A 15597-nucleotide genomic window follows, 5' to 3' on the forward strand; every position below is an offset into this window, starting at 1 on the left:
GGGCCCTGCTGCTCTGCAGGTACCACTGTGGTGGAGGCAGGTGCACGGATCTTGTCTTTGAAGAGATCCCAGGGCTGGACCCGCAGGTCCCTCAGGAGCCCCTGCAAGGGCACCCTCCTCCACCTCAGCCTCGTCTGTCCAGGCTGCCTGCACCTGGGGTGGAGACACGGGCCTGAGAATCAGCCCCAGAAGCAGAAATTCACCGTGTGGGGAACGTAGTGCCTCATCTGTAACTGGACCCTCTTACCCACCCGGGGGCGAGGCTTTGCTTTTTTTTTTTATTAAGAGATTTTCAAACTTGAGAATTTCCAGGCGAGCAAGGGGATCGTGACCTGGCCTGGCCTGGGGGGGATGGGCATGGTGGGCATTTGGAGTCTCCAGTCCCTGTGGTGGGCGGCTGTGGAGCAGGACCCCCGGCAGAGCGAGGTCCCGGGCCCCGGCAGCCACCCCGGGCTGAGCTCAGCAGATCTCGCCTCTGGGGCCACGGCACCGGCTACTGAGGGGAAGCCCGACCCTGGTGTTGCCTGTCCTTTTGTGAAGCAAAGCCATCGTCCCCACTGGACGCTCAGAAGGGACAGGATGCACGTTCCTACAGCCTGAGCTCTCTGTCTGCCACGTTCCTGCTGCCAGTCGTGCTTCTCTCTGAACGGAGCCGCACGCTCTGTACGCATCGAAGCTCGGCTGAAAACTCCCCCTTTTCAGAGACGTTGCACTGGGGCGTCCTGCCCCCTTGAGGGCACGCTGCTGGTTTCAGACCGGCGTGCTAGCACTCTGAGGAACACGAGGGGCCATGTTTCAGCTGGCAAGCCACCAGGGCTGGGGAACGAATCTGGGGTTCTCTCCGAGCCTGTTTCTGACACCCCCACCCACTCCCCACCTCCACGAGGCTCCCCCAGCCGAGCCATTTGCACGCAGCCTGGCAGAGCAAGGCTGGGCAGGCCCCACGGGCCCGGGGGAGAACTGTGCTGGGGCCCCAGCCCTGCAGGGCGAGGTGAGCTGCCGGCCACCCACACGGGGGCCCCTGGAGGTGCCCACTAAGCCACGGATCCCCGTCCGTCCCCGCAGTCCTTGGCCAGAGACTGGAAAGCAGCCGGCGGCCCCTGTGCTCCCCGTGTGCTCTGTCTCCTGCACGTGGCTTCACTAAGCAGCGGCCTCGTCCTGGGTGGAGGAGTGGGGGTGGGGAGGGGCCCGAGGACGCTGCGTCCAAGGTCTCTCCTGCGGTGATGTGTCCTTTCGCTCGCTGGGAAGTTGCCGTTTCTAAAGCTGCCACTTTGACGACATCCATCCTGGGGGTCTCGGACAGCCCTGGTTAGAGGCCGCAGGGGCCATGAAATGGCCTGAAGTGGGGCAGCCGGCGGTTGCCTTCCAATGTGAGGGCCCCTGCAGGGGGCGGTCAGCACGCAGAGGAGGCCTGGACTGTGGCGGGGGCCCTCGCTGGGCCCTGGAGGTCCGGGGTCTCCAGGGGCGGAAGCTTGTCTTCCAGAGGGGACGGGGTCAGCCTCAGGCTGGGGGCTTGCGCTTTTCAACAACAAAGCACTCATGTGCTTCTGTTCTTCCAGAAAAGGGTGGAGGGGTATTTGTCACTGTGTCTAGGACACTGTCCGGCCGCGGAGTCTGTGGCTGGCATGCGGGGCACGGCCCAGGTCACACCGCCTCTGCCTCTGGCCTCCTTCCCCCGCACAGGCACAGGGCAGGGCTGGCATGAGGCCCGAGGCCCGGCGGGGAGGAGGGAACACAGCTGAAAACTGCCTTTAAAAAGAAAACGTGCTGATTCTGAGGCCTCGAGAAATGGCTTGCAGGGGCTCCAGCTGCCAGGCACCTGGGAGCAGGTGGGCCGGGGGGCGGGATCTGGGGAGGCCGCGTGACTCGCCCTCTTCCCCGCGCTGCTCTCCGGGAACCAGGCCCTGACGGAGCGGTGCGAGCACACGCACACACACGGGCGTGCACACAACTCACACGGCCTCATTCGCACACAGGACTCAGCCACATGGGAAACACTCTCACCCGTGCACAGACCCTCCACGCTCTGGTGCACACACACTCACACCCGTGTACAGACGCTCACCTGGGGTGTGCACTCACGCGCGCACTCACAGGCCCACGAGTGTAGCCCCTCAGGCCCGGGGCGACCCCCTCCCGGTGGCGCCCTGCCAGTCCAGCCCCCTCCTCCGCATCTCGCTGTCCTGACTCTGCCCCGCCCGTGGGGGCCCCAGGCCAGGCCTCCAGGACAGCAGCGACCCCCAAGCAAGCCCCTCCCCGGTGCCTTCGGAACGAGCTTCCTGACGGTGGCCGGGTCCTGGCCCCTCGCCCAGGGACCCTGGACAAGTCAGGGGTTCTGACTCGCCTCCCGCCCTCAAGTCTCCAGGCTAAAGCTGTTCCTGAACCGTAGAGGCCACAGCCTGCACCACGAGACCCCAGTGCCCTGCCAGCTGGGCCGTGGCCGCATCAACCAGCGCCTCAGTCGAGGCGGGAGCCTGACCCCAGTGTGGTGCCCTGGGTTGTCACGTGCCACAGGCTCCGTGACGTGTGAGGTGACACGGGGGCAGAAACCGTGCCCAGGAGAGCCCCTGGGGCGAGGCTGCAGACAGGTGCGGGCTCTGACCACAGAAGATGGGGAGCCCCATGGGCGGCGCCCACGTGGGTGGCAGAAGGGCTGACGCGGGGTCCCGGGCGCGGGGCGAGGCAGGAGCTGCCCCCACTGATGCTGGAAGCTGCGAGCAGCCACTGGTCGGGTTTGCTTCTTGGTCCCCAGTCAGAACGTAAAGTTAAAACCAATAAGCCACCATCCCTGGCTGGTCTGGTGGCTCTAAGGGGCCTGGGGCCCAGCCAGCAGACGGCCCGGACCCCCAAGGTCATAGGGAAAGAGCCCACCTGGCCCGCCCGGCAGGATGTCCTCACCTCGAGGCCACGACGGGGGCTGAAGGGGGTGGGCCGGGCCGGTTGCCCGCCATGCGGTACCCCCTAAGGACACGTGTGCGCCCAGTGCGAGCAGCCACGGGGGTGCAGAGTTGCCGCCATGCCAGACCTCGGCGGCACTGGGAGCCTGGGTGCCGACCCGCCTCCCTCTGCTCTCCACCCCGTGGGTCCCACCAAACGGCGCCAGAGATCCGCTGTCGGGCCAAAGGGCGTGGGGTATCCGAGGCAGCGCGGGGGCTCTCCCGCTGGTTGTGCCCTCGGGGTCACAGGACACTGGGAGGGGCTGGTGTCCTCTTGCCCGGCCCCAGACCCACAGCCATCCGTGGGAAGGAGGAGCGAGCGGGGGCTCCCATTGGACCCACCCTGGGGGTCAGGCCCCCACCACCCTGCTGACCGGCCCCTCCTCCTCCCTGGGGCTCCCAGGCCACAGGGCCAGAGGGCCCAGTGTCCAGGAGAGCCACCAGGGAGGGCACCCCCTGAGGCCCCGGCTCCCAGGAGCTGTGGTCTCGGGGTCCTGCGGATCCCGACCCCTCACCCTCCTGACGCTTGGTTCCGGGCAGACATCCCCCCTCACATCTGAGTCCACCTCCATCATTACCCACGGCGTTGGCCCTGGAAGCAACGCGGTGTCTTTTTACATTTCTCTGGGACGTTTCCTCTAGCTGGGATGATTCCTAGACAAGAAGTTTATAGCACAAATTTCCCTTTAAAAGTATGGATCTTCCATACTATCCTGCCATAATTAACCGCAGACAATATTAAAACGTGTTATCACCCCAAGAGGCAATGAAATTTCCAGAAGTTCTGGGCTACACATTCTGTCACTTTTATTGGCAAGACTGGATTAGCAGCAAAGGGCACCTTGATTTTCAAAATCATCTTACGAGGATTCTTCCTAGGTCCCGTCTGACGAATACTCAAAACCATCGTTCAACAGTGAAAAAGAGGAACCACTCGGACCAATTGGAAACATTTCCTGGGAGGGTTTTGTGCCTTAAAAAAAAAAAAGAAAGCAATCTGAGGTTCTCCCGCACTGCTACGGCTTTTTTAGGTTCCCAAATCCAATTTACGGGGGATTGTTTGAACCACCCGGGCTCAGCCAGGCGGACTCGCAATTACCAGCACCTGCATTAGGATTCAATGGGCTTAAATTACCGGGGCGGGGGGCGGGGCAAGGCAGACACCCCACTGACAACAATTAACATAAAAGGGTTCTGTCGTTTAAAGCTGTGGGTGGGAATTACAAAAGGTTAAGAGACTAAATATAAAAAAATTTTTGAATATAAAATCAATGTGCTTTGTTACTAAAATCTGGGTGCTATAATTTAACCAAAATAGGGTTTAGAATATCAGGCGATAGCCACATCGATGAAATCCTCTTTTCTTCTCAATGGAAAGCAAATCGTCTATTCAAAACTTAAAAACAATGGAACAACTGAGATATGTCATATCAACAAAATAATAAAATAGAGTTTAAATTACATATTACTGACATTAGGCCTTGGGAAAGAGAAAGCATTTTCTCTCCTCCTTTTACTTATTTGTATAATTAGAAGCCAAGTTTCTAGAGGGTCCACTTTCTTAATTGCCCACCAGATGCGGGAGGGAAGATGCTGACCTGCCGTCCTTGAGAACCTGGCCCCGGCTGGGGGTGGGGTGAGGGCCGAGCCCCCGGGTAGGTGCTCGGGAGGCCTGGGTGAGGCTGGGCGGAGGGGGGCTGAGACCCCTGAGTGGGAGTGACTTCCAGGGGCCCATCCTTTGTGCACAGGCCTCGGCTCCAGGCGCCCAAGGTTCTGAACCTGTGACTGAGAGGCCACATCCCCTCTGTCCAGGAAAGTCTGGGGGCGGAGCGTGGGGCACAGGGGTGCCAAGTGCCTGTAGCTGCTGTCGCCTGCTGGGGTCCGTGTTCACGCACCCCGGGCTGTCGGCACGATTCTCAGAACAGGTTGGAACTGGAAAATTGCTTCAAAATGTAAGACGACTCGGGCTCTGCTCTAACATCAAGTCAGCCTCAGCCGCGATGCTTCTACTCCGGGCCTCCTTCCCTCCCTCCTGTCCTGGGGCAGCCCGACCTCCAGCCTCCGGGAGATCCCTAACTGCTCCGAGGTTTGAACCTGACTTCGTGCTCCAGCGGCGGGGGTGGGGTGGCCTCCCCCACTCGCAGCGGCTCCCCACCTGCCACACCCAGCGCTACCTCTAGGAGCAGGCCTGCAGGTGCCACCTGCCAGGTCCCGCTGGCCCGACCCGTGGCCGGGCCCCCAGCTCTGCCTTCACCCACCGGGGCCTCGGCTCAGGGCCCGGGGCACTGCCTCCCGTCAGTGAGTGAACCCCATGGCAGGAGGGCAGGGCAGGGCCAGGGGCGGCAGCTCCGGACCCCCAGCCCTCAGCCCCAGCCGGCCTGCCCCATCTGGCGGGCCGCCCACTCCCTGGGGGCCTCATTAGCTCCCAAGGCTGCGACACCCTCACGGCGCCCGTTGGTCTAACAGAATCAGTATCTTCACCACCAGCCCGTTTTACCAAAACCCATTAATCACAACCTTACAGTCCTGTCGCGGGGCTGCAGGGTGAGGCCACAGGGCGGGCAGGGGTCACGGACGGGGCCTGCTCCCTAAAAGGAGACGGGGGGGGGCGGGCACCGGCACGGAGGTGGCAGGAGGCCAGGATCCTTGCCCGCAGGCTGCTTCCCGCTCAGCTGGCGCCCAGCAGGGGCCGGCAGTGCAGCATGATGACACGGTGTCTGACTCGGGCCTCCAAACCACTTGGCAGACGGCTGGGTGACCACCCTCCCCTCCTTCTCTGATGGCAGAGGCGGGTCCGAGCTGGCAAATCGCGTTGCTTGTCTCCGTATGGCCTGGTGTGGACACGTAACAAAGCTCTGGCCAATGAGGTGTGAGCGGCAGTGGGAGGGATTCCCCCGGGAAGCTTCTTAGAAGCGAAGGGCCCCTCGCTCCTTATGCTTCCCCCTTCCTGCTAGCTGGAATAGGGGCATGATGCCTGGTGCTTGTGCAACCCTCGAGGACCACGAGGTGGTGCACAGAGTAGCAGAATAGGAAACAGAAGTGGGAGTCCCTGGCAATCAGGGATGTCACCCCTGCCTCTGAACTTACATGAGCAGCAAACGTCGATGGAGTTGAAGCCACGGCTGTACTGAGAGAAGCAGCGAAGCCTTGCTGTTAGCGTGTGGTCTGCCCAGGAAGAAGCCAAACGCGGCAGGCACGCGGTGAGCTCCGTGCCCTGAGTCAGCTGGAGAGACGGGCGACCACGGTGGAGCTGCCGGGTGAGGGCAAGGGGCCCAGGGACAAGGCCTCGGCGAGAGCCGTCCTGTGTCTGGCTCTGTGGCACGCGTCGGTCATGGCAGGCATTCAATAGCGCCCGCGACTCTGGGCCGAGACGGAAGCCGGACGTTTCCCTGGACTCCTTAGCGTGGGGGTCCCTGTAATTCGCTTCAGCAGAATCTGTCACCTCAGAGATTTCCTGGCCCAAGTTTATCTCAGGACTTGTGCTGAATTATCTTTCGATCTGAAACCCTCTGGGTCTCTTAGAGACCTGTCCGCGTGGGGATCCTGGCTGAGGCTGGTGCCCCGAGGGCGCGTTCCCCAGGCTTCCCAGGGCCCACGGCGATGCCCCCGCCCTTGGACTCAGCAGGGGCCGCCTTCTGCCTCCTGTCCTGCCCCTCACGGCGCTCGCGCAAGTTAGCACACAGGCAGAGACAGCCACCCGAGCCCCTCAGGCCCTGTGCTGGCTGGAGAAAGGGCCACAGCCGTGCTGGGGTGAGCATGAGAGGGACGGGGTTTATCTCTCTGGTTCTGAGAATACAGAAGTTCACTCTTATGAGGAAAGGACCCCTGGTTTTTGATCCCTGTACACGTGGGCCTGCCCCAGAACTCCACACTCTGCTTTCCTTTAGGATGAGGGATAAATAAAACTTAAAGAAAAGATGTCTGTCCCCATATAGTCCTAGAATAAGCCATTGTATTAGAATTAGAAAAGGCTTGGGACTTCCCTGGTGTTCCAGTGGTTACGACGCTGTGCTCGCAGTACAGGGGGCCAGGGTTCGGTCCCTGGTCAGAGAACTAGATCCTGTGTGCCAAAACTAAGAGCCGGTGCAGCCAAATAAATATTAAAAAAAGAAAAAAGAGGGCTTCCCCGGTGGCGCAGTGGTGGACACGGGTTCGTGCCCCGTCCGGGAGGATCCCACGTGCCGCGGAGCGGCTGGGCCCGTGAGCCATGGCCGCTGAGCCTGCGCGTCCGGAGCCTGTGCTCCGCAACGGGAGAGGCCACAACAGTGAGAGGCCCGCGTACCGCAAAAAAAAAAAAAAGAAAGAAAACGCTTGCTCCCTCCCTAGCCCAGCAGCCCCGTGTCCCCCTCTGGCCACTTCGAGGCTTTGCTCTGCCCACCAGGGTCCCAGGTCCGACTGGGTGCCCCGCAGGCCTGCAGCCCAGGGTCTGCCTTCCTGCTGACGGGGTGCAGGGCCCCCGAGTTGAAGCCGTTTCCTCACTGGAGGCTGACCGCTCCCCTCCTCACGGCAGGGCTGGAGCGTGCACCACAGGACAGACGGAGGACAGACAGACGCAGCGTGTTCACCAGCCTGGGCCGACCTGGGCTCCCCGCAACACGTCCGAGGGGCTCGGGGGCAGGGCGAGTGTCATCGTGGGGGAGATGTTCTGCTGCAGCTGTGTCCGTGCGGGGAGACTTTCACCGGGAACGGTCCTGCGTGAACCCGCTCGCACGACGGGCAGCATCAGTGCTATAGGAGGAGCAACAGCAGAAGGGAGCCCACCTCCCTGAGCTCTGGGCGGCGGGCCCTCTCCCTTCTCGGGGGCACTTTCCGGGTCAGACCCGAGACGGGGACGGAGTGGGGCGCAGGGGCTCGGTCAGCCGTCCTGGAGGTCGACGCTGTGACCACCTCATCTGGCAGAAGAGCAAACTGAAGCCCAGGGAGGGTCAGCTGGAAAATGATGGAGACTCTCCGGCCAGTCCCCAGATGCTCCTGCCGGGGACCCAGGGCCCTCCGACTTGACGCCGAGCACAGAAGGGTGACGGCCGGAACCCAGCGGGTCTGTGCCCCTCGGCTTCCCTATGGGGCACTTTCTACAGCTCAATGCCCGTGCGGAGCTGCGCTGAATCCAGCACGCAGGCCCGCACTCAGCGACGTGGGGCTCGCATTCCGCATTCCACCGAGACCTCCTAGCGGCTCTGAAAGCCCTCCCAGCGGAGGGCCTGGCGCCCAGTGAGCGCTTTTACACAGAAATACAAGCACATTCCCCGACGACAATGCAGCCAAATTTGCTTCCATAAACTGAGGCGGAAGCAGAGATGGGGTCTCTGGCCAGGCTGGCCCCGCCTGCCCGGTGAGGGAGGCACCTGGGGCTCAGTCTGGACATGCCTCATCTCAGCACCGCACGGCCACCCTGTCTGGCTCGGCCCCGGACACGGCAAATCTGTGCCCCGCACCCACCTGGCGGCGCCCAGGGCTGGAATCCTAACTGGAGGGATGGGGGCCCCTTCAAGAGGCTGAGGAGAGGGACTTCCCTGGTGGCGCAGCGGTTAAGAAACTGCCTGCCAATGCAGGGCACACGGGTTCGAGCCCTGGTCCAGGAAGATCCCACATGCTGCGGAGCAACTCAGCCCGTGCACCACAACTATGGAGCCTACGCTCTAGAGCCCGCGAGCCACAGCTACTGAAGCCCGCGTGCCTAGACCCCGTGTTCCACAACAAGCGAAGCCACCGCAATGAGAGATCCGCGCACCGCGACGGAGACCCAGTGCAGCCAAAAGTAAGTAAATAAATAAAAGTTTATTTAAAAATAAAAAAAGAGGCTGAGGAGAGCATGAGGGCCCTAAACCGAAGTGTGCATGAGTCTGCCTGTCAGGGACCCCAGCCCCAGTTACCGAGCAGCCCTCACAGAAGTGTCGAGGGCCCTGGGGACCAGGTGGGAGCCCCGGCAGCTGATCAGCTGATGCTTGGCTGAGACGCGCCCTCTGTTAACTCACATGCCCACTCTCCCCGAAGGTGCGAGCCCTGGGTTTGCGGGAGGGTTCGATCCCTGAGCATGAACTGCAGTGATTAAACCAGCTCAGCCCGAGCTCCAGCACCAGCTTCCGGGAGTAATTCCAGAAAAGACCCGTGGCAAAGCCAGGCCCACACTCCACGGAGACAGGTCTCCACTGCCCGGGCCTGGGGTGTGCGGGCTCTGCCCGACACCGGAGCCACATCTCCATGAAGAACCTGGAGCCAAGCGCACACAGAGATGCTGTCGGCCCTGTGCTCCAGGCAGGGTGGAGTCGGTCGGAAAACCAGGTGAACACGTGTGACCATCGGGCCCACAAGCTCCCCACAGAGCCGGGGGTGACCTGGGGGAGGGCTCCTACGCGGTGTCCTGTCCAGGCCGACACAGGCCTCCTGCTGGCAGCGGCCTTGGTGGGTTTGCCACCCTCCAGGGATAGCCCTGAACAGAAACAGCCCTGAGACCAGCGGCACGGGGGCCTCACCCGCCGCCAGGCTCACAGGGGACGAACAAACTGACTTCACTCTGCGTTCACGGCAACGAGGGCTGTGCACGTGGACAGCCCAGGACAGCGGTGCAGTGGCCTGGACCACTCATCCCAGCCCACCCCGCCCCTCCCCCACCGGGGGCCCTGGGTCTGCACGGCGAGCACGCCCAGCAGCCCAGACGCCAGGTTGGCAGCCCCCAGCCCGCCTTTTAACCCACCGCCACGGCGACCGCCCCTCGGAGCTGTCTGGGATGTCTTCCTGGGACGCCCCGTGTCTCCCAGGCCCACTGTTCTCAGGGATCAACTACACTTCCTCCTGCCCAGGTTTGGGGGCACCGCTGTCACCCCATGCACCCCTGAGCTTGCGCTGCCCACTGCTGACCCCTTGGTTAACCCCACTCACCGGGCAGGTCGCAGGCGTCTCCCTCAGGGAGTGGGGAGTTGGCGCCGGCACTTTCCAGGGCAGCTCTGGGCTCCAGGTCTCTGGACTTGGGGCCGGACAGAGGGTAGGAGATGCATTGGAACCCACTGAGGAGGGAAGGACAGGGCTGGGCTCTGCTCGACGTGGAGCTGGGTGACACCTGGCTGCGGGGACACGGGGATCCAGGGGCCGGTCCAGGTAGGAGGAAGGGCTGAGGTGGCCGCTCGGAGACCAGGGTGGTGGGAAGGAAGGGGGGGCAGGCAGGGTGTCTCGCCGCAGTCCTGGCCTCCCTGCCCTCTGCCTGGAACCCCCTCCCTGCCCGGACCCCACAGTCAGAAGGCGCCTTGGTTCCCCCTCCGCCAGACAGAGTGCGTCGTGACCCCAGTGCCCGCAGTGTCCTGGCGGGAGCAGGAGGGGTGCGGGAGGGGCTCGGGGGAGCAGAGTCGAGGAGGGACCCCTCCCCACCCTCATGGGTGTCGCGCGGGGTCACCCTTACTCACAACGGGGTCTGGATGGGTGTCTCTCTGTGACCATCGTCCACTTTGAAAAAGCTGACCTCCGAGTAGGCTGGGAGCTGCATGTATCGGATACCCGCGGAGATCTCCACCACCTGGCCGTCCTCACCTTCCCGAAGGAGAGAGAGGGGCTGCCGAGGGCTGCAGGGGCGGGGCGGCAGCACCTGGATCCCCCCAGCCCCCCACCCCGGCCTCCGTGAGGAATGTCTGCGGCAGTGTCCAGGAGGAGCAGGGCGCTGCCAGGGGCCAAGAGCACGGGCACCTCGCCCTCCGCTCACCTTCCTGGGCCCGCCACTCCTCTTGGCCCTCAGCCGACTGTCCACCCTCTGCCTACCCACTCCACCCCGTCCTGGGAGTCCCGACCTGAGTCCAGCTCCGGGCCGTAGGGCACCTCTGTGCCTCTGGCCCTGACCGGTCCCTACTCTCTGGGAGGGCCTCTCCTTGCTGGCTGGCCTCAGGGCTTCACCGGCTACAGGCTCAGGGCCGTGGGGGACCGACTGAGCACACGGCCACCCATCTCCCACCTCAGCCTGGGGGATGGGCTCCACCCACTCGCCTACATCCCCGAGGCACCCAGCACAGGCCTGGTCACATGCACTCGGGGGCTCGGGGTCAACAACGAGCACTGACCAGTGCAAGTGAGGGCCCTGTGCAGCCTCGAGTTGCTGAGATCGTAAAAGGAGACACGCAGGGCAAACACCAGAACGTCGTGGACTTGGGGAGACAAGGAGCCAAGTGTAGAGACAACTGTGGTTTGATCGGCTTCTGGTTCTGGTCCAGAGGGCGTAACTGGGACCCACGGACCCTCCTACTCGGAGCAACCAAAGAGCAGATGAAACTGAATGGGACTGTGGTTTTCAAGACCTTGGACGTCAGGCAAGGACAGCGGTTCCCGAAGGATGGGAAACACACGACGGACTCCACAGTTGCCCAGTTCCTGCCCTGAGAGGACGTGCGGGGCTGGTACAGAGCGGGTCGGGTAGAGGCTGGTAGACAGGCCCACGCAGGACGGAGCAGAGGCGCACCACAGGGTCAGTGCAGCATGAGTGACGGGAGAACGAGAGGCCCCAGCAGGATGGGATGCCTGCTCGTCCTGTCAGCCAGGCTGGAGAACTCAGAAGTCAGGGCATGTCGAGTGGAATTCTCAGTAATGGGGGGCGACGGGTCTTAGACTGAGGCCCCCTGCAGACCCAACAAATCCCAAACCAAGGTCTGAGAGGATTAAACTGTCTCCAAGCAACGTAACTGCGCCCCAGAACAAAGGTCAAAGGTCAAGAATGTTTACAGGGACACAGGTGTCTCTAGCCCCCAAGGTAAAATTCACAAGGTCCGACATCCAATCAAAGATTACCAGGCAGAGAAGGCAGGAAAGTATGGCCCATAACAAGGAGGAAACTCAATCAAACTGACCCAGAACTGACACAGTGGAAAAGGACATCATTTTTTTTTTAAGTAGGTTTTTTTTGAATTAATTAATTTATTTTTTATTTATTTATTTTTTTTTTTTAAATTTTTATTTATTTATTTATGGCTGTGTTGGCTCTTCGTTTCTGTGCGAGGCTTTCTCCAGTTGCGGCAAGCGGGGGCCACTCCTCATCGCGGTGTGCGGGCCTCTCACTATCGCGGCCTCTCTTGTTGCGGAGCACAGGCTCCAGATGCGCAGGTTCAGTAATTATGGCTCACGGGGCTAGTTGCTCCACGGTATGTGGGATCTTCCCAGGCCAGGGCTCGAACCCGTGTCCCCTGCATTGGCAGGCAGATTCTCAACCACTGCGCCACCAGGGAAGCCCAATTAATTTATTTTTGGTTGCGTTGCGTCTTCGTTGCTGTGCAGCTTTCTCTGTTGTGGCGAGCAGGGGCTGCTCTTCGTTGCGGTGCGCGGGCTTCTCATTGCAGTGGCTTCTCTTGTTGTGGAGCACGGGCTCTAGGTGCACGGGCTTCAGTAGTTGTGGCAGATGGGCTCAGCAGTTGTGGCTTGTGGGCTATAGAGCGCAGGCTCAGTAGTTGTGGCGCATGGGCTTAGTTGCTCTGCGGCATGTGGGATCTTCCTGGACCAGGGCTCGAACCCACGTCCCCTGCATTAGCAGGCAGATTCTTAACCACCGCGCCACCAGGGAAGTCCCGAAAAGGACGTTTTTGAAAGTTATTATTATAACTGTATTTGTGTGTTCAAAAGTTAAATAGAGATACAGAAGATATAAAAGAGAACAAAGGTGGGGCTTCCCTGGCGGTCCAGTGGTTAGGACTCTGTGCTTCCACTGCAGGGGGGTGCGGGTTCGATCCCTGGTGGGGGAACTAACATCCTGCGTGCCACACGGCCAAGAAAATGAATAAATAAATAAATAAAGATAAAAAAGAACAAAGTTGATTCTAGAGGTGAAAACCATGAGATGAAAAAACACACCAGATGTGATCAACAATAGATTAGATACTGCAGAACAAAAGATTCATGAACTTGAAAACACAGCTATGGAAATGATCCAGAATGAGACACTGTGAGAAAAAAGAAAAAAAGGAAGGGAGGGAGGGTGGGAAAGAGAATCCATGGATGGGGGGGGCAGCCTGATACATGGAAAATTGGGGTCCCCAAAGTGGGGGCAGAGGCTACCCACTGCTTTGGGTCCCCCAAATGGGGGCAGAAAAATTATCAGAAGAAATAATGGCTGGAAAATTCCCAAATTTGATGAAAATTATAAACCCACAGATCCAAGAAGCTCAACAGATTCCAAGCACGAGAACCACGAAGACAACTACGCCATGTCGGATCACAATCAAATTATTCAAACCAGTGAAAAAGAGAAAACCTGAAAAACAGCCAGAGGAAAAGGACATTTGTACAGGGACATGAAAGCAGATCTCTCAGAGAAAACAACGCAGACAAGGTGACACCACAAAGCTCACCTGGAAGATGAGCCAGAATCCTGTATGCGGTAACAATGTCTATCAAAAAGGAAAGCGAAATCAAGATGTACGAAAGCTGAGAGAATTCATCACCAGCAGACACATATGACAAGAAATGTTAAAAGTTAAGTCCTTTGGGCAGAAGGAAAATGGTAGCAGATGGAAATCTGGATCCATGGGAAGGAATGAGGACCAGAAATGGGAACTCAGCAGATGACACTAACAGGTGAGACTTCCTTTTCTGTTTGTTAAATACTCTTTAAAAGGTAAATGACTGTTTAAACAAAAATAATAACAATGTATCATAAAGTTTATTAGATACATGAATGTAAAATGTACTAAAACAATAGCATAAAGATTGGGATTGTAGAAGTCAGTTAATTAAATGACATAAAAATCCTAAATGTTTATGCTTCTAATAATAGAGCTTCAAAATACATGAAGCTAAAACTGATAGAAATGAAAGCAGAAATAGACAAAAACACAAGTATAATCAGAGATTTCAACATACCACTGTCAATAGCTGATGGAACAAGCAGACAGAAAATCAGCAAGGATATAGCAAACTCGACAGCAGGGTCAACAAAATTCACCTGATTGACATTTATAGAATATGCCACCCAATTCCACTCAGAAGCAGAATTCACACTCTTCTGAGCCATATTCTGAGCCATAAAACAAGTCTCAAAAAACTTAAAAGAATTCAAGACATACAAAGTATGACTCTAACCACATGGAATTAAGTTAGAATCAATAACAGAAAGATTTCTGGAAAATTCCCAAACACTTGGAAATGAAACAACACACTTCTAAATAACTCTTGGGTCCAAAAAGAACTCAAAAGGAAAATCAGGACGTATTTTGAATTGAATGAAAATGAAAGCACACCATGTCAAAATTTGTAGGACGCAGCTAAAGCAGTATGAAGGGCGAAATTTATAGCAATAAACTTCTATATTAGAAAAGAAAGGTCTGAAATAACGTTAGAAACTTTCCACCTTAGGAAAATAAAAAAGGAGAGCAAATTAAACCCAAACTAAGCAGAAGCAAGGAAATAATGAGATCAAAATAGGAATTAATCGGACTTCCCTGGTGGCACAGTGGTTAAGAATCCACCTACCAATGCAGGGGACACAGGTTCGAGCCCTGGTCCAGGAAGATCCCACATGCCGTGGAGCAACTAAGCCTGTGTGCCACGACCACGGAGCCTGTGCTCTAGAGCCTGCAAGCCACAACTACTGAGCCTGCGTGCCACAACTACTGAAGCCCGTGAGCCTAGAGCCCACGCTCTGCAGGAGAAGCCACCGCAATGAGGAGCCTGCGCACCGCAATGAAGAGTAGCCCCCGCTCGCTGCAACTAGAGAAAGCCCACGCGCAGCAACGAAGACCCAACGCAGCCAAAAATAAATTTAAAAAAACCAAAACAAAACAAAATAGGAATTAATGAAAGAAAACAGACAATAGAGAAATCAATGAAACTAAAAGTTGGTTGTTTATCAATGAAACTGATAACCTCTCACTAGACTAGTCAGGAAAAAAAGAAAGAAGACGCCAATAATCAATATTAAGAACAAGAGAGATGGTATCAATTCATTAACTGGGGAGCAAGGGAGTGCTATGAACAAGCTTATGCCAAGAAATCTGAAACCTTGGAAGACACAAAACACCATACTCACTCAAGAAGAAATAGATAAACTGAACAGTTCTATATCCAAAGGAAATGCAATTAGTAGTTAAAAATCCTCCCACAGAAGCAGCCGCACAGCACAGGGAGATCGGCTGGGTGCTTTGTGACAGTCTGGAGGGGTGGGATAGGGAGGGTGGGAGGGAGGGAGACGCAAGAGGGAAGAGATATGGGAACATATGTATGTGTATAACTGATTCACTTTGTTATAAAGCAGAAACTAACACACCATTGTAAAGCAAGTATACTCCAATAAAGATGTAAAACAAAACAAAACAAAAAAAACCTCTCACAAAGAAAACTCCAGGCCCAGATGGGCTTCATATTGAATTCTACCAAACATATACAAAGATTAACTCCAAATAGATAATAGGCCTAACTGTGAGAGCTAAAAATATAAAATTCTTAGAAGAAAATATAGGAATAAGTCTTCATGACTCTGGGCTAGGCAATCTTCTTAGATATGACACCAAAAACACAAGCAACAAAAGAAAAAAATAGGTAAATTGGACTTCATCAAAATTTAAACGTATGGGCTTCCCTGGTGGCGCAGTGGTTGAGAGTCCGCCTGCCGACGCAGGGGACGCGGGTTCGTGCCCCGGCCCAGGAAGATCCCACATGCCGTGGAGAGGCGGGGCCCGTGAGCCGTGGCCGCTGAGCCTGC

The sequence above is a fragment of the Phocoena phocoena genome, chromosome 1 (assembly GCF_963924675.1).
Source record: "Phocoena phocoena chromosome 1, mPhoPho1.1, whole genome shotgun sequence".
NCBI lineage: Eukaryota > Metazoa > Chordata > Mammalia > Artiodactyla > Phocoenidae > Phocoena > Phocoena phocoena.